Here is a 26,057-nt window from a genome sequence, read left to right as displayed (position 1 = left end):
CAGCAGATGCTACAGGTTAGGATTGAGATGCATTGGCAGTCATGTGAGTCTCAGGACTGGGAAAGCAGAGGGTGTTTCAGGCCACAATTTAGTTCTGCCCATTCAACTATCTTTTTGTGATCTCCAGTCCATCTACATCCCTGGTTTCCCTTTGGCTATTAGCTCTCTCCTGCCTGCCTAGTTCCATGGTGTCCACCACCAGTCCCATCCTCTCCTCAAGGCTTGATGGCTCCACCCCCCTTCCCCAATGCTGTGTTCTCCCCACACATACCCAACCCCAGATCACACCTCAGAGCTATTTCCTCTGCTTACGTTCCATGTCACTGCATGCTCCAGAGCTCCCCGGGAGTGCTGCCTTTCCTGCTGCCTCGATTTCCTCAGCTCTTGATTCCTCTCAAATCCCCTGCAATCTGTTTTGTGCCACCTTCTGGCTACATTTAAGGGCATCATCTCATTCTCCATCTCCTTTGATCTAGATATTGCCTTTAATACAGTCAATCCCTCTGTTCTCCTGAAGTTTCTGCCCTTCCTTGGCTTCCATGACTGTCCTTTCCTTGTTTTCCTCTGACATGTTTCTCCAGCATTTCCTTAGATGCTTTTTCTCCTCTCCACTCCTGTCTCACATTCTCCTCCAACCTGTGTCCTTAGCCCACTCCACTTTTCCCCTCTACCCCCGATTCCTGGGTGACTGCATCTTCTACACATTGCTCCAGCTGTCTTCTCTCTGCTGGTGACTCACAAGTGTCCCACCTTCTCCCTTTGTGATGTCCCATTGCCAGCTCAAACTCAGCATGGCTAACACTGATCTCTTCATCTTTCCTCCCAAGAGACCCACTGCCATCACTTACATAATAATAAGGCACTGCATGTTGGAACTGAGGTTCAGTGAACTGGGGACCCAAATTAAAATCCCTTCTCCACATCAGGCAGAGGAAGGAATTGAACCCATGAATCCCACATCTGCCCTAACCACTGGGCTAAAAGTTATAAGGATGCTGCCTCCTCTGGCCATTTTGTGAATGGCACCAAAGTCCCAATTTTTTCTCCAGGAGCTATTTGGCGAATTTGTGTCAAACCTCTTTGTGCCTCAGTTTCTCCATGTGTAAATTAGGACTATTAATACTTACCTACTTTTGTAAAGTGCTTTGAAACCTAAGGGTGAAAAGTGTGAAAAATGTGCTGAGTATTTAGGGGATGGCTGCAGTATTATAGTGAAGCAGAAGCTCTACTGTAATTAAGGTTCTCATTTACTGTTTAACAGCCAGCTTTCTAGGTGCTCTAAGATCCACAGGATTATGCAGGTTGTATTGAAAATTACTCTGCGTCATGGGATCGGGGTAAGGCTATTGGTTCAAATTTGAGGTTGTTTGAGCAAAGGGTCCCCAAGATACAACACCCCTCTGTGTATCCTGTCATATCAAAATCGTCCGGTTCTTAGATCTGGTCTGCACTCACCTGGAGCTCAGTCTGCCCCAAACTGATCTCAGGATTGAGCTCAGCTCATGTCCGGCATCTAGTTCCCCTTGGGGCAAGCGCTGCTGAAAAAGTCATTCAGGGTAAAGTTGGGAACTACACCCTACATGGAGACAAACGGACGGGTCAAAGAGAGTGAAGTGAGCATGTCCAGCAGGACTAGGGTTCTGTCGTTGAACTTTTTATTTCAGTTTATATTTGTGTGTCACGGTCCCTCAGTGGGTCACAGCTGAGAACACCAGATTCAGGACAACATGCTGAAACATAGGGCAGACTCACCCCAGACTGCTGTATCTTCTACCATTAGATATACCAAGCCGGTAACAAAAGTAAATTTCTGTCTCATCGCACTGACTAACAAGAAGTCAAAAATGCCATCTCCTTAGACACCCCAGCCCTCATTTCACCACCCAGACACTAGACGATATGATGGGTGGTTATTGAGAACCAGTTTCATCAAACAAGGGTCCTTCTGATCTCAAGAGATCAGCCACACAGCCAGGTCAATGTATAACTCAGATCTGGAGGATGGCGTGGACTGCACTCTCAGCAAGTTTGCAGATGACACTAAACTTGGAGGAGTGGTAGATACGCTGGAGGGTAGGGATAGGATACAGAGGGACCTAGACAAATTAGAGGATTGGGCCAAAAGAAATCTGATGAGGTTCAACAAGGACAAGTGCAGAGTCCTGCACTTAGGACGGAAGAATCCCATGCACTGCTACAGACTAGTGACCGAGTGGCTAGGCAGCAGTTCTGCAGAAAAGGATCTAGGGGTTACAGTGGACGAGAAGCTGGATATGAGTCAACAGTCTGCCCTTGTTGCCAAGAAGGCTAACGGCATTTTGGGCTGTATAAGTAGGGGCCTTGCCAGCAGATAGAGGGACGTGATCATTCCCCTCTATTCGACATTGGTGAGACCTCATCTGGAGTACTGTGTCCAGTTTTGGGCCCCACACTACAAGAAGGATGTGGATAAATTGGAAAGAGTCCAGTGGAGGGCAACAAAAATGATTAGGGGGCTGGAGCACATGATTTATGAGGAGAGGCTGAGGGAACTGGGATTGTTTAGTCTGCAGAAGAGAAGAATGAGGGGGGATTTGATAGCTGCTTTCAACTACCTGAAAGGGGGTTCCAAAGAGGATGGATCTAGACTGTTCTCAAAGGTAGCAGATGACAGAACAAGGAGTAATGGTCTCAAGTTGCAGTGGGGGAGGTTTAGGTTGGATATTAGGAAAAACTTTGTCACTAGGAGGGTGGTGAAGCACTGGAATGGGTTACCTAGGGAGGTGATGGAATCTCCTTCCTTAGAGGTTTTTAAGGTCAGGCTTGACGACGCCCTGGCTGGGATGATTTAGTTGGGAATTGGTCCTGCTTTGAGCAGGGGGTTGGACTAGATGACCTCCTGAGGTCCCTTCCAACCCTGATATTCTATGATTCTGTGATCTAACCCCATAATTGTGCTGCTGTCAATCCTTTAGTAGCTAAAATCTTAAGATTTATTTATAAAGAAAAGAAGAAGAGAGTTAAAATGGTTAAGAGATCACATACATGCAATCATTGGAAAGTTCTTATAGCAGGTTTGGAGCAGTGATGTTATAGACAGCTGGGTTTGTAAACTCTCTGGTAGCTTCCAAAAGGTTGGAAGATCCACAGTCCATAGTTCAAATATGCGCCTTTTAGTTGTAAGTCCATAGTCCAGAGAATCAGGACAGGAAAGGGCAACATGGGGACGTTTCAAGGGTCTTTTATACCCTCTGTCATGTCCTTGGAATTTTACTGCCCCAAAACAAAGCTCACAGCACAATTTATGGAAAATTACTGGCACAAGATGCAGACCAGGGTCACATGAGCAAGTCACCTGCCCTTACATGACTTGCTGACTCACAGGGCCAGCCAATGGCCAGCTGGAAGATAAGGTGTCCATAGGAAGAGCCCTCTGGGCGGAATGAGTTTCTTCTATGGCCCATTGTGAGAGTTAATTGCCTTTGATGGGCCATGAACACCTAGCTGTCTGGTTTCAATACAGGTATTACCTCGTGGGTGTTACCCCAGGAACAAACACGCTTGGGATACAGATCTATATAGCCAATATTAATAACTTCAGATACAGTGATGATACATGGATTTAAAAAGGATAGGTTTCAGAGTAGCCTAAACAGAGACTGGGAATGGTTGGGTCATTACACTAATTGAATCTATTTCCCTATGTTAAGTTCTCCTCACACCTTCTATGGGCCATCTTAATTATCACTTCAAAAAGTTTTTTTCCTCCTGCTGATGATAGCTCATCTCAATTGCTTAGACTTTTCCTGTTGTTATGCATACTTCCACCTTTTCATGTTCTCTGTATGTATAAATATCTCCTGTCTGTGTGTTCCATTCTATGCATCCGAAGAAGTGAGCTGTAGCTCACGAAAGCTCATGCTAAAATAAATTTGTTAGTCTTTAAGGTGCCACAAGTACTCCTGTTTTTTTTAAAAAGGATAGTCATCTTTAGCGAATCATAACTCTTCCATTGACGCCTTACATGATATCCTTTGTACAACTTTTGTTCCAACTGTAGATCAGTGGCAATATCAAAGATATACCTGGTCACATTTCAGTCATACAGCATCACACTGTGTCACCTTAACTCAGTGGTCCCCAAACTGGGGAGTACACCCCCTGGGGGGGTATAGAGGAACATTCTAGGGGAGAGTGGCAGGGCCTGTGCTACTCCCCATGGGGGGAGAGGAGGGAGCGCCACCCAGCCCCGCTCTGCCCCTAGCTCTGCTCCGACCCAGCCGATGTCTTGAGCCCTGGCTGTGGCTCCTGGCTACAGTCCTGCTCCATCTTCTGCCCTAGCCCTGACCACAGCCCCACTCCTGGTCCCAGCTGCAGCTCAGGTCCTGACCTTTGCCCCTGGCCCTATCCGTGACCCTGGTTCTGGCCCCGGCTCCTGACTGCGGCTCCCAATGGGGCGCAGACAGATTGCATTATGGGTGTGGGGCGGGGGCCCACAACAACAAAAAGTTTGAGGACCACTGCCTGAACTCCTCATTTCTTGCTTTTCAGTGGTTTCAGTTTAACCACAAAAAACCCACCACAAAACAAACACACACATTTTCACTGTTCCCGAAAACAATTTGGGTGAAAACCAAAATATTTTAATCATTCATAACACTAAGTTTCTGACTTATTCTTTCACAGCTGTGGTACGCAGTCATCGGCTTGGGCTAGAACCCTGTCATTTGGTGGAGGAGTACCATTCCCAGACCTAAAGATGAGCTCTGTATAGCTCGAAAGCTTGTGTCTCTCACCAACAGTCTTAAGTGTTATCGACAGAAGTGCCAGTGTGGCTAGCGCTATGTCTGCAGGAGATCCTCTCCTGCTGACAGCTACTGCCGCTCGCTGTGGGTGCCAGCAAAGAGCAGCTATGCGGGAGACCTTACAATGGCACAACTGCAGTGGTATAGGTATGTCGCTGTAAGGTCTGTAGTGTGGACATAGCCTTAGCCACACAACTCCTGATGCTTTCAGCAGGAGCAGTGTGGTTGAAACTCCTAGTCTGCGCTGAACATCTCCAGCGCAAATGCCTTTCAGTGTCCCACTGAAGGTAGATGTGATTGAGTTATGGGCCTTGAGAAGCAACCATTGTGTGAGTGCAGTAGAGCGTGTTGAAGGGTTAGCGGGCTTAGGCAATCTTCCAAGCGTCAGCAGGTAGCACTCGGCATGTGGCTGAACTCCACACAGCCGAATACCCAAATCCTAACTCCCTGAATTGCTGCAGATGGGTTTCAAAATTATTGGGAGGGGCCTGCTAAAACTGTACCTGCTACAGCACAGGGGGCGTGCAATATTCAGGAACCAGAGACTGGGAGTTCTAGGCTCATCTCTTCTACTGATTGGTCTTAAATAATACCATGAACTTCACACTGTCCTAGCTTGCTCCTAAGGAGGGAGATGACAAGCATTGCACTTTTTCAGAAAGGAAAGCTGAGGCCCAGCAAGGTTTCATGACTGGCTCAAGGTCACCTCCCTTATTGGCAAGTCCTATAGAATGTGATCAAATTTAATGCTGTCAAATGTAATAGGGAATCAGATCTTCTCTATGCAATGATCCAGAAGCTTAAAGAAAGAATCTCATTGCCTATTCTGATCTAGGGATTTTTAGAGTAATTTTTTTGCTATGCTTTCCATTTACCTTCCAAAATCTCACTTCAGGATTGTGTTCTGCATGAGTTGATGGCAATAAAGCTATTAAGAAAAAGGCAGTTCCGGGAATGCAGGGAAAGCCTTTCCATTCAGTTTTAGGGATGTTATCTTGCTGGAGAAACAGACTCTGAGATTTGGCAGAGGAATTGATTTTCAGATTTTTTGTTTTAAAAATACCCAAGCAAGTTTCAAGTCAATTCTGTGGCTGATGCAGAATCTTATATATAAAGCTTATATATATCAGGGCTGCCCGGGGGAGGCAGGCGGGGGGGGGGGAAGTGGGGCAATTTGCCCCAGGCCCTGGGCCCTGCAGGGGCCCCCATGAGAATATAGTATTCTATAGTATTGCAACTTTTTTTTATGGAAGGGGCCCCCGAAATTGCTTTGCCCCAGGCCCCCTGAATCCTCTGGGCAGCCCTGATATATATAAAGCTTTTTTTGGTTGCTTGCTTCTGTTTGAACTTAAACTGAATGGCAGTCTTAAAAACAATGTTTTGCATCGCTCCAAGTGTAGTGATATATTTAACTAACCGCTTCCCATCTATCAGGTATTGTATCAACAGCAACTGCTACAACGAAAACAGTTTGTACAAACACAGCCTCATTGAATGTTAGGCCCCTTTGGGACTGGATCTGATTCCATTCATCCTTGGGTATGTCTCCTTTCAATGTGTGGGCCTCTGGCACTTAGCAAAAGGGCAGGTCCTCACTAATAAATGGGTTTACAGTTCTTCCACTGTTCTAGTTTGATTGAATGAAGATCTTTGGCAACCTAAAGTCACGGAGGCACCGACTGTAAAGCCCAGGGCAAAACCAGCTTGTTTGTCAGTCTATGACATTGGCACTATTAGTGGGTGAATTTCAAACTGTTCTGCGGTACAGTTAGGTAACATCTGATGGTATGTGTACAGTGTAAAAAGACCCTGGCAGCAGAGTGTCTCAAAGTCAACTGATTTAGGCTCACTGCGCTCATGCTGCAGGGCTAAAAATAGTAGTGTAGATATTCCTACTTGGGCTGCGGCCCACCCCTCTCGCTGGGTTTCAGAACCATGGGTCCAGCTTTTTTGAGCCTCTTGGGGCTGCTCAGGTGAGTCAGAAAACTCAGGAGAACAGTAAAGCCAGCTGACAAACCAGTAAAAAAAATAAAAAATCTTGTGCTATTTTTTCAAAATGTTGATTAAATTGTTCAAAAATTGTAAAGCTTCAACCAGCTACAGAGAAGCCTCAAACATTAGAAAGAACATTTCCATCGCAACTACTTGTTTAGGTGCTGATTTTTTTTTTGGCCAACATTAAAACTTTAGACCAAAAAAACCCCCCAAACAGAAACTTATAGAAAAATAAAAAAATTTGAAATTGTTGACCAGTTCAAGAACAGGCGTTTTAACCTACCACTCAGATCGGAGCACCATGGTGCAGAGAGGTGCATGGAGGAAAAAAGATAAAGCTTCTTACAAACGGGTTGGAGACTCGATCAAAGGTTGGATCTTAGAGCAATGATTCATGTCATGGCTCAGGAAGGTTGCTTTGTCACACCCTGAGCCAGGACCCTTCTTCCTCATAGCCTTCTGCATGGCAGTCTACCTCATTTTGTCCTTTGAAGAGGGTGGTAAGGAAAAGCCACCATCCCTTTCTCCCAAGGCCTGGGAACCATCTTCAGAGAATGAGGCCTGTTCACCTCACCCCCCAAATAACTTCTCACCCCACCGGGTAACAGCAGGATGGGGAAACTCATAGACTCATAGACTTTAAGGTCAGAAGGGACCATTATGATCATCTAGTCTGACCTCCTGCACAATGCAGGCCACAGAATCTCACCCACCCACTCCTGTAACAAACCCCTAACCTATGTCTAAGTTATTGAAGTCCTCAAATTGTGGTTTGAAGACCTCAAGCTGCAGAGAATCCTCCAGCAAGTGACCTGTGCCCCATGCTGCAGAGGAAAGCGAAAAACCTCCAGGGCCTCTGTCAATCTGCCCTGGAGGAAAATTCCTTCCCGACCCCAAATATGGCGATCAGTTAAACCCTGAGCATGTGGGCAAGACTCACCAGCCAGCACCCAGGAAAGAATTCTCTGTAGTAACTCAGATCCCACCCCATCTAACATCCCATCACAGACCACTGGGCATACTTACCTGCTGATAATCAAAGATCAATTGCCAAATTAATTGCCAAAATTAGGCTATCCCATCATACCATCCCCTCCATAAACTTATCAAGCTTAGTCTTAAAGCCAGATATGTCTTTTGCCCCCACTACTCCCCTTGGAAGGCTGTTCCAGAATTTCACTGCTCTAATGGTTAGAAACCTTCATCTAATTTCAAGTCTAAACTTCTTAGTGTCCAGTTTATGTCCATTTGTTCTTGTGTCCACATTGGTACTAAGCTTAAATAATTCCTCTCCCTCCCTAATATTTATCCCTCTGATATATTTATAAAGAGCAATCATATCCCCCCTCAACCTTCTTTCAGTTAGGCTAATCAAGCCAAGCTCTTTGAGTCTCCTTTCATAAGATAGGTTTTCCATTCCTCGGATCATCCTAGTAGCCCTTCTCTATACCTTTCAGATCAGTGAGATTATTGGCCTGACAAGTGCTATAGGTGTTTATCAATTCCAAAGCCAGAAGGGATGACTGTGATAATCTCATCTGACCTCCTGCATAGCACAGACCAGAGATCTTCTCCAAAATAACTCCCAGAGCAGATCTGTTAGAAAACAGCCAATCTTGATTTACAAATTGTCAGTGATGGAGAACCCACCACGACCCTTGGTACGTTGTTCCAATGGGTAATCACTCTCACTATTAAAACTGTGCCTTTTTTCCAGTCTGAATTTGTCTCGCTTCAACTTACAGTCACTGGGTCATGTTAGACCTTTCTCTGCCAGATTGAAGAGCCATTGTAGGTACTTATAGACTGTGATTAAGTCACCCCTTAACTTTCTCCTTGTTAAGCAAATTAGATAGACTCAAGGAATTCAACCACTATATGGCAGGTTTGCTAATCCTTTAATAATTCTCATGGATCTTCTTGGAACCCTCTCCAATTTATCACCATCCTTCTTGAATTGTGGGCATCAGAACTGGGCACAGGATTCCAGCAGTCCTCAGACCAGTGCCCAGTGCAGAGGTAAAATAACTTCTGTACTCCTATCTCTGTACTCCTTGGCTGTAATCTCATTAGCCCTTTTGGCCACAGCATTACACTGGGAGCTCCTGTTCTGCTGATTATCCACCAGGACCCTCAAATCTTTTTCAGAGTCACTGCCTCCCAGGATAGACTCCCCCATCATGTAAGCATGTTGCCAGAGTATAAGAAATAGACATGACCGTGGGTGTCTGTCAGAGGCAGGTAGGACCTCTCCAGGATAAGGTCACGCACCATGTTTGGGATTTGATCCCTTGTGTCCATTTATTGATACTGTCTGTTCCTGACACAGGGGCAGGTGCCTCTATAGTGCAATTTCATCTCTCTCCTTTCTCCCAGGATCAGGCAGAGTTTTTCCTCTTTGCTTTTTGATGAGACATCTCTTGTGGGTCCTGATGTTTGAGGAAGATACTCTTTCTTGCACGCATGCCCTCGTGTTTGGGACATTTGAGTAAAAAAAGCATCTCTCTCCCCCCCCCCACGGAGGTGGGGGAAGGAGGGAACCCGTTGTTAAAATTTTGGAGGGAGGAGGGAACCCGTTGTTAAAAATTTGGCAGCTCATCACTGCCTGTATTTGACAAGAGCCCACCTTAGCATGGCACATGTCACTGGGGGGAGGTATCTGCTAGGGTGGTAGTTCCATGCAGGGAGCTGTACTGGCCCAGCTGTTACTGGCTTTGAGTTGTTGCTCCCAGTGCCTGATAAATTGGTTGGTCTAGTGGCTGGAAACACTTAGCCTCGCTGCTATGGCCATTTAAGTGCTGTAGGTCAGCGAGGCCTGTTAGGGCACTTAGAGCAGGGGAAACACATTAAGATCCACCAGGACTCAAGGGAAATCCCCTCAGTGGGAAGAGCATGGTCATTATGCAAATATACAAGATCATTATTCATTAGGTAAAACAGCAAAGCATTGTGGGAAGACTGTGTGCCCAACACTCCCCTCCCCCCACAACACACACACTTTCATTCTGGTTTTTGAGTGGCATTTACTTCCTCCTTCTTCCTGCACCCCAGCTAATCAGCTGTAAAGGGCAAGCAGAGTAGGCTGAAGGAAGAATGTAGGGCATCCGGCTGGGGAAGTGGAGCAGGATAACACCTGGAGGAGTGGGAGGGAGCCTAGAAAAGTGCGTGTGAGAGAGAGAGACCGAGTGAAAAGAGTGGGGAGGGTAAGCTACTGTCCCCACGGTTCTTTGCATTTTTCTCCTCTATATGTGGCACACTCTGAAGAAGAGATGGTCCCAACAGACTTGAGGGTTTTCTTCTCCACACAGCTGCCTCCTGGGCCAAGCCCATCAGCACATCATGGCAGGTCACACAGATGTCTGTGATGTGCTGCCCAGAACAAGAGCTCCCTTCTTGTTTCTAGAAGCTGTAACTTGCCTTTGGCTGTTTCAGACCCTTAGAACCATGCAGTGCTTCACTGGATGGCAGGTCTCAACTGCTGTTGGCCGTGACTGAATAATTGACAGCCTGGGAGCAGGGCAGCTACTCCAACTGGCTTTCCTCCACTCTTGGCTCCCCTGAGAGGGAAGAGGTAGCCATTCAAACCATAAATGACTCTTCTTACCTTGAATTCCCAGATCCACACTCATCTATTCGGTATAAATAGAACTTTTGAGGCAGATGGATGTGATGGGAAATGACAGGTTGTCTCTGGAGTTTTGCACTCACCGTATTGCAGAAGAATCTAAAAGCAGCAACTGACAGCAGCAAGCAAATGGCTTGCATCTAAACTGGGTGCATCAGGGCCACCAAATGGCATCAGAAGGACTGAAGGCCTAGAGGAGTTTCTGGCAACACTGTAGGATACTGTGCCCTTCAGGTTCCCTTTCTTGCTTTGCACTGAGTCAGAGACAGCAGCACGGTTATAAACGCAGGGAGAGAACTGCCAAGACAGAATTTGTGTAGGTATGGTGAATATTTTGTACCAAAATCCAGGCCCTGACGTACATTTGACTCTACCAAGTCCCCTCACCAACATTAGGAACTTGGTCTGGTAGACAGGCCCAGAAGTTTTCACAAGAACATTTCTGGATTTTGTCAAGCTTTTTTAGGCTTTCACTGACAAATGGGAAATGCTTGTTTTTTGTTTTTTTTAATGAAAATTTCGATGAAAACCATTAACAAAACCCAAACCCCTTTCATTGTCTTCAATTTGTTTTTGTGGAAAATTATTTTTCACCAGCTCTAAAGCTCTGTGCATGGATCACTTGCCACTGGAGGAGGATTAAAATGGGATACTGGAGCAACCTGCTGACACTCATGATAGGAACGTCTGTTTGCAAAGTGATGTCAGAGAGGTCATAGGCCAATATTTTCTAACTTGGATGGCTAAAGAACTCAAATCCATGCATGAAGTGGCCTGATTTTCCAAAGTGCTGAGCATTCAACCCGAGTTCCCCCTGAAGTTGCCACTAGAAACCAGGCCCCTTTATTTAGATTCCTGCCTATGGATTTCGGTGCTTTAGGCACCCGAGTTTGAAAATGCTGGCCTTACTGCATCCTCATTCCAACTCAGGATTTTAGCTTCAGGGGTGGCCATGGGCAGTAGGTGCCAACTCCGTGGGTGCTCCAGGGCTGGAGCACCCACAAAAAAAAGTAGTAGCACCAGCAGCCCCCCACCATTAGCTCTTCTCCCTCCTCCCAGCACCTCCTGCCCACCGGTGGGTCCCTCCCAGCACCTCCCGCTCACTCTGGATCAGCTGTTCAGCAGTGTACAGGAGGCGCTGGAGGGGGGGAGGAGGAGTGAGAGCAGTGTGTGCTCGAGGGAGGGGATGGAATGGGGCGGGGGGGGCAGGGTGGGGGAGGGAAGAGGCAGGGCAGGGGGATCTTGGGAGAAGGGGTGAAGTGGGGGCGGAGCCTGAGGTGGAGCAGACGGTTGAACACCCCCTGGCACCTCTGCCATAGGCTCTTGGCAAAAGTGCAGTCCAGGCTCTTATCTGAACAGCTATTCTGCATCTTACCTATCTAAGGTATTTACATGGACCCCCTCACCCTAGTATCTGAGCACCTCTCGCCTTTTAATGCATTTATCCTCACAACAGGCAGGGAAGTGCATTGCACAGATGGGGAACCAAGGCACAGGGACGCTAAGTGAGTTGTCCAGACTCACAGGGCGAGCCTGTGGCAGAGACGACTCCCAATTTCTAGGCTAGTGCCCTAATCAGTGAATCATCCTCATGCTTTACCCTCAATCTCAGTGCATTCGGTTTCCAGGCTACCCAGCACAGCCTGGTCACCCCAATGCACAGCCTGGGTTCTTTGGCCATATGCCCAGAGCCCCGTGCATGGATGCTTGGAAAACGAGAGGCATTTTCTACAGTGCCCATGTGGCTATTTCTGATTCACCTTCCCAGAGAACATTTTTTTCCCTGCATGTTTTCCCAGGAGGCTTCTGTTGCTGACCTTTCTGCTCTGGCAAAGAGGAGTCACCAGAGGAGCACATAGGCTGCGATTCTTCTGCTCTCACAAAGGCTGGGATTGTTGGCAGCTCTGTGCTGGAGAAAGTGTCTGACTCAGATCTCTCTAGCTGGGCTCCGAATGGCTTTTCTGCCTCAGGCTATCTCGGCGTCATAGTGGGCCTGTTGTTTTTGCCCCTCCAGTATATTAAAAAGTGCATTGTTGAAGCAGAGTGTGAGTCAAAAGGGGTGTGCTGGGGGCCCCCCGGACGAGCCTTGCCACGGAGCTGGGAAACTGAAAGGGTGAGCGCGTTAACGGCTGCTTGCTGTAGGGAGAAGAGGAAAATGTTGGTGCGTCAGAGGCCATCAGAACGATGGTGCATGGGACAGTAGCTCCATGAGTGCTGTCGTTAATTTCAACAGCGCACAGAATAGCAGCAGGGTCAAAGAGCCACCCCCCTTCACCTAACACGGAATTATTGTGTTGGGTTTTTTTTTAAATGAAAGTGTCTGTAGTTGAATCCTCTGACAGCAAACTTGCCCCCTCTGCCAAGTCATTTTTTATCATCAGCATTTCATTATGGTCAAAGAGAGTTTACCTGGGAAATGAGCCCATTCCTCTTCAGGTTGGTGTGTGGGTGTGGGTGTGGGGCGGGGGTGGGGGGGTGGCAGGGTAGGAGTGGGGCCCTGGAGGCTGGGAGTGGGGAATTTCTGGGGCTTTATCTCCACTACCAAGTTTCAGCTTGGTAATTCACCACCAGCCCTGGCTATGACATTGTGGCTGCCACCAGCTGAGCTGCACCTGTGGTGAGTTAGGACTGAAGGCTGCTAATGGTGGCCCACTATACCTTCTCCCTTCCCTCATTTCCCTTCCCCTGAGAGATTAGTTCAGCGGTGCTCCAGCCAAGCCTCCTCCCCTCTAGGGTAAATCAAAGTCCAACCAAACTGATGTCCCTTATTTATATCCCCACCCCCTTCCCCAGCATTCCTTGCCTGTGATCTTTGGGAACCACAGTTCCCACCATGTCTCCTGCCTTGGCTGCAACCAGAATATTGCAGAGGTGAACGTGATCCCACGATGTGTAAACTCCCAGTGTGAAGCAGTCGTAGCAAGACAAGGAGCAAGGAGATAGAGGGTACTGGTGATTCCTTTTTTCCTCCCCTGATGGGAGAGCAGAGGAGGGGATGTTTTTGTGGGAGCACTGCACTAAACACTTGCCTGGCAGGCGATAATTGTGGCGTTCCAGAAGAACGCCAGCAGCACCCACTGTCAGCCTGGTGAAAGTTTGCTATGGCCTGGTGAAATTGCTAGAAGTGCTAGACCAGGAATCCCTGAGGTCCCAGGCCAGCTCTGTTTGGAAAAGTCAGGCCACCTTTATTTAGGTGCCTAGAGACAAATTGGCCTTTACAGTGCTCTGAAGCAGAGAAACATTAATAGAAATGTTGCTGCTGTGGAAATTGGAACACAACGTGCCACAGGAATTCTGAGAGAACATGGATTCCCTGATTCCTTGGCCTGTGCTGTAACCCCAAGACCATCTTTCCTCTCCAGGGGGCTCTTAAACATCGCACCCAGGTGTGGCGGGGCATCGACTCACTGGCACGGCGCCTCCTGCTGGTTCTCCAGGGAATTATCTCTTTTCCAGCTCAGGAGCACCCTCTGCCGGCTGCTGGCCTCACCTGCTGCTGGCCCCAGGTCCCTCCCAGACCCCAGTGCCCTTTGTTCAGGGTTCTGCCCACCGCAGTACCCCCTCTATCTGGGTCTCCCCTCCCCAGGGAACCCCCAACCCCCTATCCCCACCTTGCCGCAGTGGCTACTGCCAGTCTCCATCTAGCCCCTGCTCACTAGGGCAGATGGCAGTCTGTAAACCACTCATCGTCAGTAAGGGGGGTTGGACCAGCTGCCTCTGCCTATTCCTGGGCTGCCCCTCTGCAGCCCTAGTACCCTTTTGTGGGCCCTTAACTCAGCCTGAAGCCTGGGGCTTTGCTAGACTGGAGCTCCCCAGCTCCCTCTGCCCTTCCCCAGCACTGCTCCACCCTAGGTACCCTCCTCAGCTTTCCAGGCAGCCAGGTCCTTCTCTATTAAGGAAGCTAGAGAGAGTGTGTCCTCTTGAGTTCATGGCTCACAGCCCTTTTATAGGGCCAGCTGTGGCTGCTTCCCCAATCAGCCTTTCCCCAGCCACAGCCCTCTCCAGGGCTGATTTTAACCCCTCTGGGCAGGAGCGGGGTGACCACCCAGATACACCAGGATTTGATGGGACTCTTCTGGCATGAATGTAGTTAATCTATTCTGAATTTATGAATGATGGGACGTGAATGCCTCCTGCACTGTTGGGAATTCAAGGTCACGCCATGCCTTAGTGGCAAGGTAATTCCCCTCAGATTTTCAGAAGGCCAAGGAGCTGATCTATTGCCACACCATCGTGAGTTATTCATGGTCTCCTGTCCAGAGATGTGCAGGCCAGCAAATGAACAGGTTTTCCTTTGCCCGTAACCATGCAACACAGTCATAGACTTGAAGGCCAGAAGGGACCAGCAAATCATCTAGTCTGAGCTCCTGCATTTCACAGGCCACCAGCACCACCCAGCACCCGCACACTAAACCCAACAACCTAAAAGAGACTAAAGTATTCCAGCCCCATGGAGACTAGACTACTACATGCCCCAGGCAGGACCGAGGTGTGCCAGTGCCTGAGGCAGCCCGCAATGGCAGAGGAATGACTGAGGGCTGGCCTGCACAAGGAAACTAGGCTGGTATAACAACATCGCTCAGGAGTGTGAAAAATCCACCCTGCCAAGCAACACAGTTAAGCCGACCTAACCCCCAGCGTAGGCAGTGCTAGGAGAATTCTCCTGTCGACCTAGCTACCTTCTCCCAGGAGGTAGATTAGTTATGCTGGCCCGAGAACCCCTCCCATTGGCATAGGTAGCATCTTCATCCATAGGCTACAGCGGCTGTGCTGCTGTAGCGTTTTAAGTGTAGACAAGCCTTAAGTGCATGATACCCAGAGCAACCCACACACTACAGAGGAAAGCACCCCCCCCCCCAAGGTCACTACCAATCTGACCTGGGGGAAAATCCCTTTCCCCACCCCACATGTAGCAACCAGTTAGACCCTGAGCACATGAGCAAGAAGCAGCTGGCCAAGCACCCAAGAGAAAGGACGCTTGGTGCCACCTCAGAGCCCTGGCCCTCCCTGCCCTGTGTCCCATCTCTAGCTGTGGCACATCCCTGAGGCTTCAGATGGAGATGTAAAAATACCCAGCTAGGGTGTCCCTTAGCTGAGTGTGTGTCAAAATAACCTCCTACCGCCAACTGTGTCTGATTGAGTAGGTAATTCCCTGGCAGCTGGACACACAATGGGTAAAGCTGCTGGAGGTACTTAGGCAGACATAAGAGGATTCAGTGACACCGCTGATTAGTGTCCAGGGCCTCATTATGAAGGGAGGAATTGAAGGTCCCCTGATGTTTAAATGGACTTGGAATTATCTCCCCTCAGTGTCTGCTTCTGCCTGCGCGGGCTGGTGCATTCTGCAAGGTAGGAACTGCCCAGGGTCTCTCCTGGGCCTTGTTTTTAGTTCAGTGCTTCTAGTGGGTCCTTCACTCTGCGTACTCAGGAGGAGCTTTGTGTCGCAGGATTACCAGGCCCAGTGTGGGCTTGCGGTGGAGGCGGACAGGGAGGTGGGGTGAGGGTACTGGGAGGAAGGGGGTGTCTTCGTGAGGCCGTTGTTTGAACATGTTGTGGTTGGTAATTGCATTAGCTGGTGGGGCTAATTTCATTAGCTTGATGTCAACAGTTGTCTCTCTGAATGAGGCAGTAGTGAGGTAAAGGGCAAGCCTGGGTTGAGGAGTCGAGGAGCGGGTGGCATGCTGGCCGGCTTCCTTTCCTCCCCCATCTTCCGGGGGGCAGTAATTACAGCTTTGCTTTTTATAATTTCTCCACTCCCAAGGGTGCAGCAGGGTGAGCTCTGAATTGGAAAGCAACAGAACAGAGAGAGCAAGGTTGAGCGAGGGGAAGGATGGCCCAGTGGTTAGTGCACTGCCTGGGACTTGGGTGACAGGGGTTCATTTCCTGTGTGACCTTGGGCATGTCACTTACTTGCTGTATGCCTCAATTCCCCATTTGTACATTGAGGATCAGAGCACTGCCCTCCCTCACAGGGGCGTTGCGAGGATAAACCCGTTAAAGATTGTGAGGGGCTATGACGAGGGTTGAGGGTGCTATAACTCTCTAAGATAGAGCCCACTTATAAAAATAAGCAATATGTTCCACACCACATTTCCTCCCAAAGGCTCTTATAATTGGCCAGCTGCCTGGAAGGGTATTTGCATTTATGAGGAATCTGGTTAAGCCACTGATGGGATGTGATATTTCTCACCAAATACACTAGAAAAGCTCCATGAGCTCACACAGGACCACTCTCCCTTTAAGAAGAGATGGGATGGGGAGGTCAGATCTTTTTTTTTTTTTTGATTCTTCAGAAACTCCTCAATTGGATTCTGGTTTTGGGAAACCAAACCCAGGTTGGATGGCATACGGAGGACACTTTAGCTTTCAAGGCGGTGGGATTGGGTGTTTGTCTCTGTTTTTAAAGGTCTTGTCCCAAGGTCTTTAAAGGTCTTGCCTGAAAAACTTCATGTAACTCATTGGGTCTAATGTTCCGCTCAATTACACTGACTTACAATGAGTAGAGTTGAGTGGAGAATCAGACACATTATGGGTATGGCTACACTGGCGAGTTGCAGCGCTGGAAAGCCTCCACCAGCGCTGCAATTAGTAAGTGGCCACACCTGCAGGGCACTTCCAGCGCTGCAACTCCCTGGCTGCAGCGCTGGCCGTACACCTCACTCGGCATGGGGAATAAGGATTCCAGCACTGGTGCTGCAGCGCTGGTCATCAAGTGTGGCCACACACCAGCGCTGTGATTGGCCTCCAGGGTATAAGGATGTATCCCAGAATGCTTTTATAAATTACTCTCTTTGTTTTGTTATGCAGCCTCTCTTTGTTTTGTTATGAACGAGCTCCGATCGGAGCTCCGTTGCTTATCTAAAAAATAAACAGAGCTCCTGTTTGCTGTGATCATCTGTACCTGGCTGTAAACAATCAAATGAGAGGCAGGCAGGGAGGGAGTGAAACAGCGGGGAGTCGTGTTGGCTGCAGGCTGTTTGCAATTAAGAGTTAAGACTAAGGGGTCGGAAACATGTTCTGATTTTTCAATGCAGGAAGCTAAACACACAGTGTTGGCTCCAAAAATCCCCTCTCTCTTTTCCCCCGCTCCCTGTCACACTAGACCCCACTCCACCCCCCTCTTTTGAAAAGCACGTTGCGGCCACTTGAATGCTGGGATAGCTGCCCATAATGCATCACTCCCAACAGCGCTGCAAATACTGCAAATGTGGCCACACACCAGCGCTGGTAGCTGTGAGTGTGGCCACACACCAGCGCTGGCCCTGCACAGCTGGATGACCAGCGCTGCAAACCGTAAGTGTAGCCATACCCTATATCTGCCTCAAAATTACTGGGCCTTGAGCATCCCCTGGATCAGAGCTAGACACGGGCCCGAGCTGCAAACTTCAGATCCAGATTTCTTACAGATGCTCAGCTGATGCTAATCAGCATTGCAGCTCTTGAAGTCAGTGGACTCTTGTGGCCACATGACTGGAACAGCAAGCTGCACTGTCTGCAGGTTGGGATCCGTGTTTTGGTTTTGCTTTTCCTGGATGTTGATGATGGAGCCTGAATCTTCCTCTTCACTAAAAAAACAAACAAATTAACAAAACTGACACTATTCTGCAGCAATAGCTCTTTGTGCTGTTGCTTCAAGAAGTGTCACTACGGCATTTGGGGATATCTCTGCAGAATACTGGAGTATTTGTTATTTAATGCAGAGAGACCAGGTTGGTCTCAAGATCTTTTATTGGACCAACTTCTGTTGGGGAGAGAAACATGCTTTCCAGCTTATACAGAGCTCTTCTTTGGGTCTGGGAAATGTACTCAGTGTCACAGCTAAATAGCAGCTGGAACAGATTGTTTATCATAAGTAGTTAACTCATATCTCAATGGACCATCCAAGGTGAAATGGCCCATTAACACCCCTTTGTTATAGGGGGGAAGGAAAAGCAGGGGAAGGCAGCTGCGGGGGGGCGGGGGGAGGGGACAGTGTTAGCGGGGTATTTAATGCAGGTCAGGCCAACTTAGATTAGATCACCCATGCTGCTGTTCTCAAAACCTCCACTGATTGATGTAGGCCAGTCTGTTCAAACTTGCTCAAGCACCTAAATAAGTGGCCCGATTATTCCATGGTGCTGATAATCTGCAGCTTCCATTGAACTAACTGGTACCTAAATATGAACTGACAGGCGGCTTTGAGCACTAAAGACTGAAAATATTGGCCTTAATATATAATCATATCTTGAGATGCATTTCTCCTGGCTTTTGTGTATGTGTGTGGGTGGGAGAGAGAATGTGTGTAACTAAGCAGACTAGGCTGACCAGACAGCAAGGGTGAAAAATCAGGACGGGGTGGAGGGGTAATAGGAGCCTATATAAGAAAAAGCCCCCAATATCAGTACTGTCCCTATAAAATTGGGACATCTGGTCACCCTAAAGCAGACAGATGCTAACCTAGATCCACTAAAAATCAATAAAGTAATCCACTTACTACTTTGGTCCTTCCGCCTTTTTAAGGCGCTCAGAGTTGTTTTGTTTTCTTCTCTCTCTCCCTCTTTCCAGACTCTGAGCAAAAGAAAGGCATGGTTAGATCAGCCTCTTTGCTCACGTCTGGTCAATAATGCAATTCCCCACTAAAGCTTCATTAGCCTAAAGTTAAGGTTGCCCAGATCTCATGCAAGCACTAAAAATCAATTTGACTACTAAAAATTGGCACAGATCTCGTGCAACTGCTCCAAAGCAAGGCAACCACTAAAAAGTCAGCTGTTCAAGTCCTGTTAAAAACCAACCTCGACTTGCACTCTTCACCACCTAGATTTTGCAGTCGCTAAGTGCCCTCACATGCTTCCCAGTTTCACAGCAGACTTGTTTCCAGTTCTAACACAGAGCCACTCACACACATAGCATACGCCCAGTTCTCCCAGTCACAGGCAGATATACAAAATTAACCTGGATCTTAGCAAGGTTAAATTCTCTCACCCACAAACGCTGGGTGGTGTTATTTGTACAGGAGAAATATGAGGCTAGATTAAGCCTTCCAGTGGTGCAGCAGGAAGTGCATCAGCACATGTAGCTAGCTGCCCCCATGCCCATTAGACAGGTTCCATGCAGAAATCAGTAGGTGGAATTGTATGGTCTCTAAATCAGTGGCAGTCTGATGTATTTCCTATGGCATGTCAGATGCAGGCTGTGTCTGACAAACCGCAGCAGCTTTGGCAGAGGGAGCGACTGCCTCTAGAGCAGACCTGAAAGTAGAGCTGGTTAGAAAATAGGTTGGTTGGTTGTTTTCCCACGGAAAATGTTGACTTTTTTGTTGACACACCCCACCCCCTAATTTTTGTTTGTTTCTGTTTTCAGCAAGTGAACACCCAAATTTTTGGCTTTTTGGCTGAGAATTGGATGTTCAGGTTTGATGAAAAATGGAAATTTTTCAGAGAGCAGGTGCTTTTCAGCCTCCCCAAACTAGTTTCAGTTGAAAAAGCCAAATTTCTGTGCAAAGTAAAGTTTAGCTGGAAGATTTTTCAACCAGCCCCACCTTCAACCTCCATTTCTTTGGCAACTTGGCCAACAACTCGCTCTGTCTCCTTCTACCCACTTCCCCCAGACTAGCCCCTCCTAGTAAGAAAGGGGAGAGGGAAAGAGTTGGAGGTCAAGTTGCCAAAGAAGTAGAACTTGCTGGTCTGCTACGAAGGCTTCCTCTGTACAAGCCTGGACTGGCACTTACCGGACAGAGAACAGGGTCAATGCTCAGCATGGAAAGCGGCGATAAATGTTGAAGAACAACCCTGGGGGTGCCTAAGGTTCTGCACTAGGACCAGTGCTGTTTAAGATACTTGTCAATGATGTGGACAAAAAGATGAGCAATAAGGTAATGAAATTTGCTGATGACGATGGAGATTATTTTGTCATGGTAAAATTAGGCAAAATTCACAGAACAGTCATGGTAAAAATGTACAAAAATCAGGGTATGGTCACAGCAGCAAACAAATGTGTAGCAATTTAACAATAAAGTATTCCAGTGTAACACGGAGCCGTTGACACTGACCCATGAGCTGGGTGGCCCATTGAGGTGAGTCAAGGGGTGGAGGTGGCGCTTCCTCCCTGAGCCCCGCCACCCAGGGCTGAAGCCTGAACTCGCAGACCTGTGACCTCCGTGACAGAACAATCCCTCAGACAGAGATAAACACCTACAAGATCTCTATCAAGCATTCTTAAAAGTACAATACCCACCTGCTGAAGTGAAAAAACAGATTGACAAAGCCAGAAGAGTACCCAGAAGCCACCTACTACAGGAAAGGCCCAACAAAGAAAATAACAGAACGCCACTAGCCATCACCTACAGCCCCCAACTAAAACCTCTCCAGTGCATCATCAAAGATCTACAACCTATCCTGAAAGATGATCCCTCACTCTCACAGATCTTGGGAGACAGGCCAGTCCTCGCTTACAGACAGCCTCCCAACCTGAAGCAAATACTCACCAGCAACCGCACACCATACAACATAAACACTAACCCGGGAACCTATCCTTGCAACAAAGCCCGATGCCAGCTCTGTCCACATATCTATTCAAGTGACACCATCATAGGACCTAATCACATCAGCCACCCCATTAGGGGCTTGTTCACCTGCACATCTACCAACGTGATATATGCCATCATGTGCCAGCAATGCCTCTCTGCCATGTACATTGGCCAAACCGGACAGTCTCTATGGAAAAGAATAAATGGACACCAATCTGACATCAGGAATCATAACATTCAAAAACCAGTGAGAGAACACTTCAACCTCTCTAACCACTCAGTGACAGACTTGAAGGTGGCAATTTTGCAACAAAAAAACTTCAAAAACAGACTTCAAAGAGAGACTGCTGAACTCGAATTAATATGCAAATTAGATACAATTAACTTAGGTTTAAACAGAGACTGGGAATGGTTGGGTCATTACACTAATTGAATCTATTTCCCCCATGTTAAGTTCTCCTCACACCTTCTATGGGTCATCTCGATTATCACTTCAAAAGTTTTTTTTCTCCTGCTGATGATAGCTCATCTCAATTGATTGGACTCTTCCAGTTGGTATACGTACTTCCACCTTTTCATGTTCTCTGTATGTATAGATATCTCCTGTCTGTGTGTTCCATTCTATGCATCTGAAGAAGTGAGCTGTAGCCCACAAAAGCTTATGCTGAAATAAATTTGTTATTCTCTAAGGTGCTACAAGTACTCCTGTTCTTTTTGTGGATACAGACTAACACAGCTGCTACTCATAGAATATCAGGGTTGGAAAGGACCTCAGGAGATCAACCAGTTCAACCCCCCTACTCAAAGCAGGACCAATCCTCAGATTTTTTGCCCCAGTTCCCCAAATGACCCCCTCAAGGATTGAACTCAGAACCCTGGGTTTAACAGGCCAATGCTCAAACCACTGAGCTATCCCTCCCCTCCCTAAAGCATCAGTTAGGTTAGTCAAAACTGGAGGAGATGCAGGGACTCCAAAGGCACCGAACCATGCTAGGAAATAGTGCATCATGATAGCAGATAAAATTCAGTTGACACAAGGCAAAGCAGTACGCACCGAAATGGAATAATGACATATCCATGTTCCTGGGTGCCTTACAAGCTATAGGCGTTCAGGAGAAAGACCTTTCTTGTGAGCAGCTTGGTGCTGGTTAAAAACAACACAATGTTAGTTTCTGTATAGAATGAGATAGCATTATATTCTGTCATATAAACAGATATACTCTCATCTGGAATATTGAGCCTTTACTTGTCTGCCTTCTGCACAAGTGGCACTTTATAGCTCCGATACAGCAAAGCACTTAAGCAGGCCTATACTTGTGTTTTTTCCCCCCCTACTGAAAGCTAACCGTATTATATTGTCATTTATGTTGCTACATATATACAATAAAATAAACAGGATGTAAAAGGAGACCATGGGACTGCTGATGTATTGTTGAAAATCTTGATTTAAAAAAAATGTCCTGTCTGTCTCTTTGTGTGTTTTTCTCAGATTTAATGTTGGAATGACATGTTTTTGCATTCAATAGAACCTGTGCAGAATATGATTTTCTATTCCATAGCATAGACTCCACTCAGCTAGAATAGATCTAGTAGGGTTAATATTCTTCACGGCTTCTATCTTCAGCTACACCTTTTACTCCAAATGCTCATCTCAGTAGCCCTTTGTTGTTCTGCAACACAGTGGCACACTTGCAAGCACAGACACACCTGCACTTCCAGACACACACAGTTACGTAGAGGCATTGGCTGATACCCGCTGAAACGCACACCCAGCCACATACCCAAAGAGACACACCAGTAGATGCTGCCACACACAGAGTACGTGGGGCCAGGATAACAGTGTTTTCTTTTTAAAAAGGGTTTCTCTAAACACTCTGGTTAAGGCTAAAGGAGACACTGGGGCCTGGGGCTGTCTGCAGGCGGCGGAAGAACTAGAACTGCAAAGAGTAACCTTTCCCTCTCCTGCCTGCAGAATGCCTTAGGGCTGACAGCACCAGGTCTGCCCGAGTCTAGTTTGCAATGTATTAACTTCTCCCTCACTATTGCTTGCATGTCAAGTGTTCCTTCCTCCGCAGTCTCCCCGCGCAGCATCCGCAGGGTGTAGCTACTAGATCTCCTGGCAGAGCCCTGATGAGGTGAACCCAGAGCACTGGACTGTGAGCTGCACCCAGGGCACTCAAGGTTTCCCTTCCCTCCCATTGTTCTCTTCCTCTTTCTGTCCGTCTGGCATCATAACAACCTCTGATTGATTACAGAGCTGGCCAAAGGGTGTCACGTTAGGTGGGGTTCATTTCTTCCTGGCTTCCAGAGGGCCTCAGGCCCTCCTGTTCTCTGGCTGTGACTCACTATAGTTTAGTCTCCTGAGGATTCTAATCCTTTGATCTTCTTCTGGTGGTTGGCTGGGTGGCCTATGAAACACAGGAGGTCAGACCAGATGAGCTGGGGGTCCCTTCTGGCTTGGAACTCTAGCTGACCAAAGATGTGTTTCCCTCATGGGGGCAGTGCTCTTTGCTGACCCACCTGTACTACACTTGTTTTTAGAAGTAGGTGCGTGGGTCCAGATTCATCATGCCCCTGCCAACACTTGTGCTCATCCTACATTCTGTTCTACTAAGGTACCGCACACCAGTCAGCTTGTCTCAGTACCTCAGCCCACCTATAAATCCCCCAATAGCTAACGTCCTGTTACCGCTCTTCCCTTGTCAGGATTTGAACAAGGACCACCAGTGATCAGAAGCCAGTGCATTAGTCCACTGCACCCCCTTGTCTCTCTCCCTCTGCCAGGGCTAGTCTCATAGGGATATCAGCCTTCATCCTAGAATTAGATCCATTCTGCCCATCTCTAGACTCCAAGGACCGAGAGAAGCCAGGGACTCCTGGAGTGCCATGCCATTGAACTCAACGAGCTGAGGAGCTGGCTCCTTGTGTTCCTTTCTATTGTACACGGTTCATTTACTCTCTGGGGAGGGGAAACGTAGACTGATGAGCTGAATATGTCTGTAACTGTGTTGCAGCCCTACCGCTGCTGGCAATTAGCCAGCATGGCCCATGATGTCCGAAAGGTCATGCAGCTTTGATTTAATCCATTTGCTTATTGATTTATCCCACCAGGCTCTGTTCTTGGCCCCCGCTTCTTTCTTTCTTTCCATTCCTTGGGTGATCTCATCCGCTTGCAGCTTCAGCTACCATCCTTGTACTGAAACCCTGCAAATCTACTTCCCCACCCTCCGTGCAATCCTGCCTCCCAGCCTATCTTTGACATCTGTCGGATCACTTGCTAGCAACATTGCCTGAACTGAATTATCCCAAGCCCTCTTCTCTCCTCCACAGTTCCTGCTGCTACAAACAACTCTGCCATCATTCAGACCTATAGCCTGAGAGCCATCTTTGACACCTTGCTTGACCCATGCGTCCAAGCTACCTTTAGAGCTTAGCTTCTTCCATAATAATCTCAGCATCTGAGCTTTTCTTCCTAGCCATACAGTTAAAACACTTGCCCAACCTCTTCCTCAACCTCCTCATCATATCCAGCCCTTCTCCCCTCTGGCCTACCCCTCACCCACCCAACCGCTAGTTCATTTGCACCACCATCTAAGATCCCCTTCGTATCCTATCACTCTGGCCAGTTAACACGCCACCCCTACCCTGTCTTAGAATCTCTCCATTAGCACGTTCCTGTATCATTGCTTCAAATTCCAACTTCCTGCTTTTGCCTTCACAGCCCTCCACAGCTCTATCCCTCCTTGCTTATGTCTCCTAACACATCACCCTGGCCTGCTCTACTCTGCCAGCCGTGACTGCTTGCTTATCTACTACCTCCTCCTCCTTCAGATCTCGTCTTCAGCACCCTCCGCTGGGATGCCTACTAGAAATTGGAAATGGCTAAGCTACGGGGCAGTTGGGTATAGCAGATATAGACTTAACACTTGCTGTATAATATGTATAAATAGGGCCCTACCAAATTCACGGCCATGAAAAATGCATCACGGACTGTGAAATCTGGTCTTTTGTGTGCTATTACCCTATACTATACAGCGTTTCTCAAATTGGGGGTCTTGACCGAAAAGGGAGTTGCAAGGTTATTTTAGGGGGGTCATGGTATTGCCACTCTCACTTCTGCACTGCCTTCAGAGATGGGTGGCCAGAGAGCGGTGGCTGGAGAGCGGTGGCTCACCAGCAGCAGCACAGAAGTAAAGGTGGCAATACCGTACCGTGCCATCCTTACTTCTGCCCTGCTGCTGGCGGTGGCTCTGCCTTCAGAGCTGGGCTCCTGGCCAGCAGCCACCGCTCTCCAGCTGCCCAGCTCTGAAGGCAGTGCTGCCGCCAGCAGCAGTGCAGAAGTAAGGGTAGCAGTACCGCAACCCTGCCCCAATAATCTTGTGATTCCCCCCAACTCCTTTTTGGGTCAGGATCCCTACTATTACAACACTGTGAAATTTCAGATTTAAATAACTGAAATCATGAAATTTATTATTTTTAAAATCCCATGACTGTGAAATGACCCATACGGACCGTGAATTTGGTAGGGCCCTACGTATAACTATTGCACCACTCACCCTTTCTGAGTTGCTTGGCTTCTTAGATTGTAAGCATGTTGAGGCAGGGTCTGTGAATGGGCAGAGCTTTACACAATGTCGGAGCCACTGACTGCAAATAAACAAGGCCAGTGTTTTCAAAGGTGCGTAAAGGAGTTACCCACCCAAATTCCATTGAATGTCAGTGGGAGTTGGATTCCTAACATCGTTAGGCCCCTATGAAAACCCCTTCCAAAATAAATAAATAATTGCTTTGTAAAACCTGTTTGAAAAACCTTACAGTGCTACATAAAACCAAATTCTAGCATTCTAGTGTCTAGCACCTTGAGACCATTATGATGGGCACCCAATGGATGGATGGACTGTAGAAAGTTTAGTTTCCGATACCGTGAGTGTGACCTTTTCCCTGTCACAATTATAATCCTATATGTATCAAACTGTTTGAAATTTTGGAGGAAATGCATTATTCCCCATCCCCTAACCTGTGTTTGCTTGTCTGTCAATCTGTCTGCAGAGTGCAATCTTGTTAAAGCAGGGATTGTTCCTTCCCAAGTGTTTTGAAAGCATCTTCCACACAGCAGGTGCAACTGTAAATAAATAATAATAATAGTAGT

At 47.6% G+C, this 26,057-nt stretch overlaps 1 protein-coding gene across 2 annotated transcripts in view; it reads left to right on the top strand.

Annotated features, from left to right (window-relative positions):
• RXRG (retinoid X receptor gamma) overlaps positions 1-26,057 on the top strand; it is a 111,265-nt gene that overhangs the window by 29,096 nt on the left and 56,112 nt on the right. The window lies entirely within an intron of this gene.

Source organism: Mauremys mutica, chromosome 8 (genome assembly GCF_020497125.1).
Source record: "Mauremys mutica isolate MM-2020 ecotype Southern chromosome 8, ASM2049712v1, whole genome shotgun sequence".
NCBI classification, from domain to species: domain Eukaryota; kingdom Metazoa; phylum Chordata; order Testudines; family Geoemydidae; genus Mauremys; species Mauremys mutica.
The sequence above is the reverse complement of the archived record's forward strand: the minus strand, read 5'-3'. Positions and strand labels throughout refer to the sequence as shown.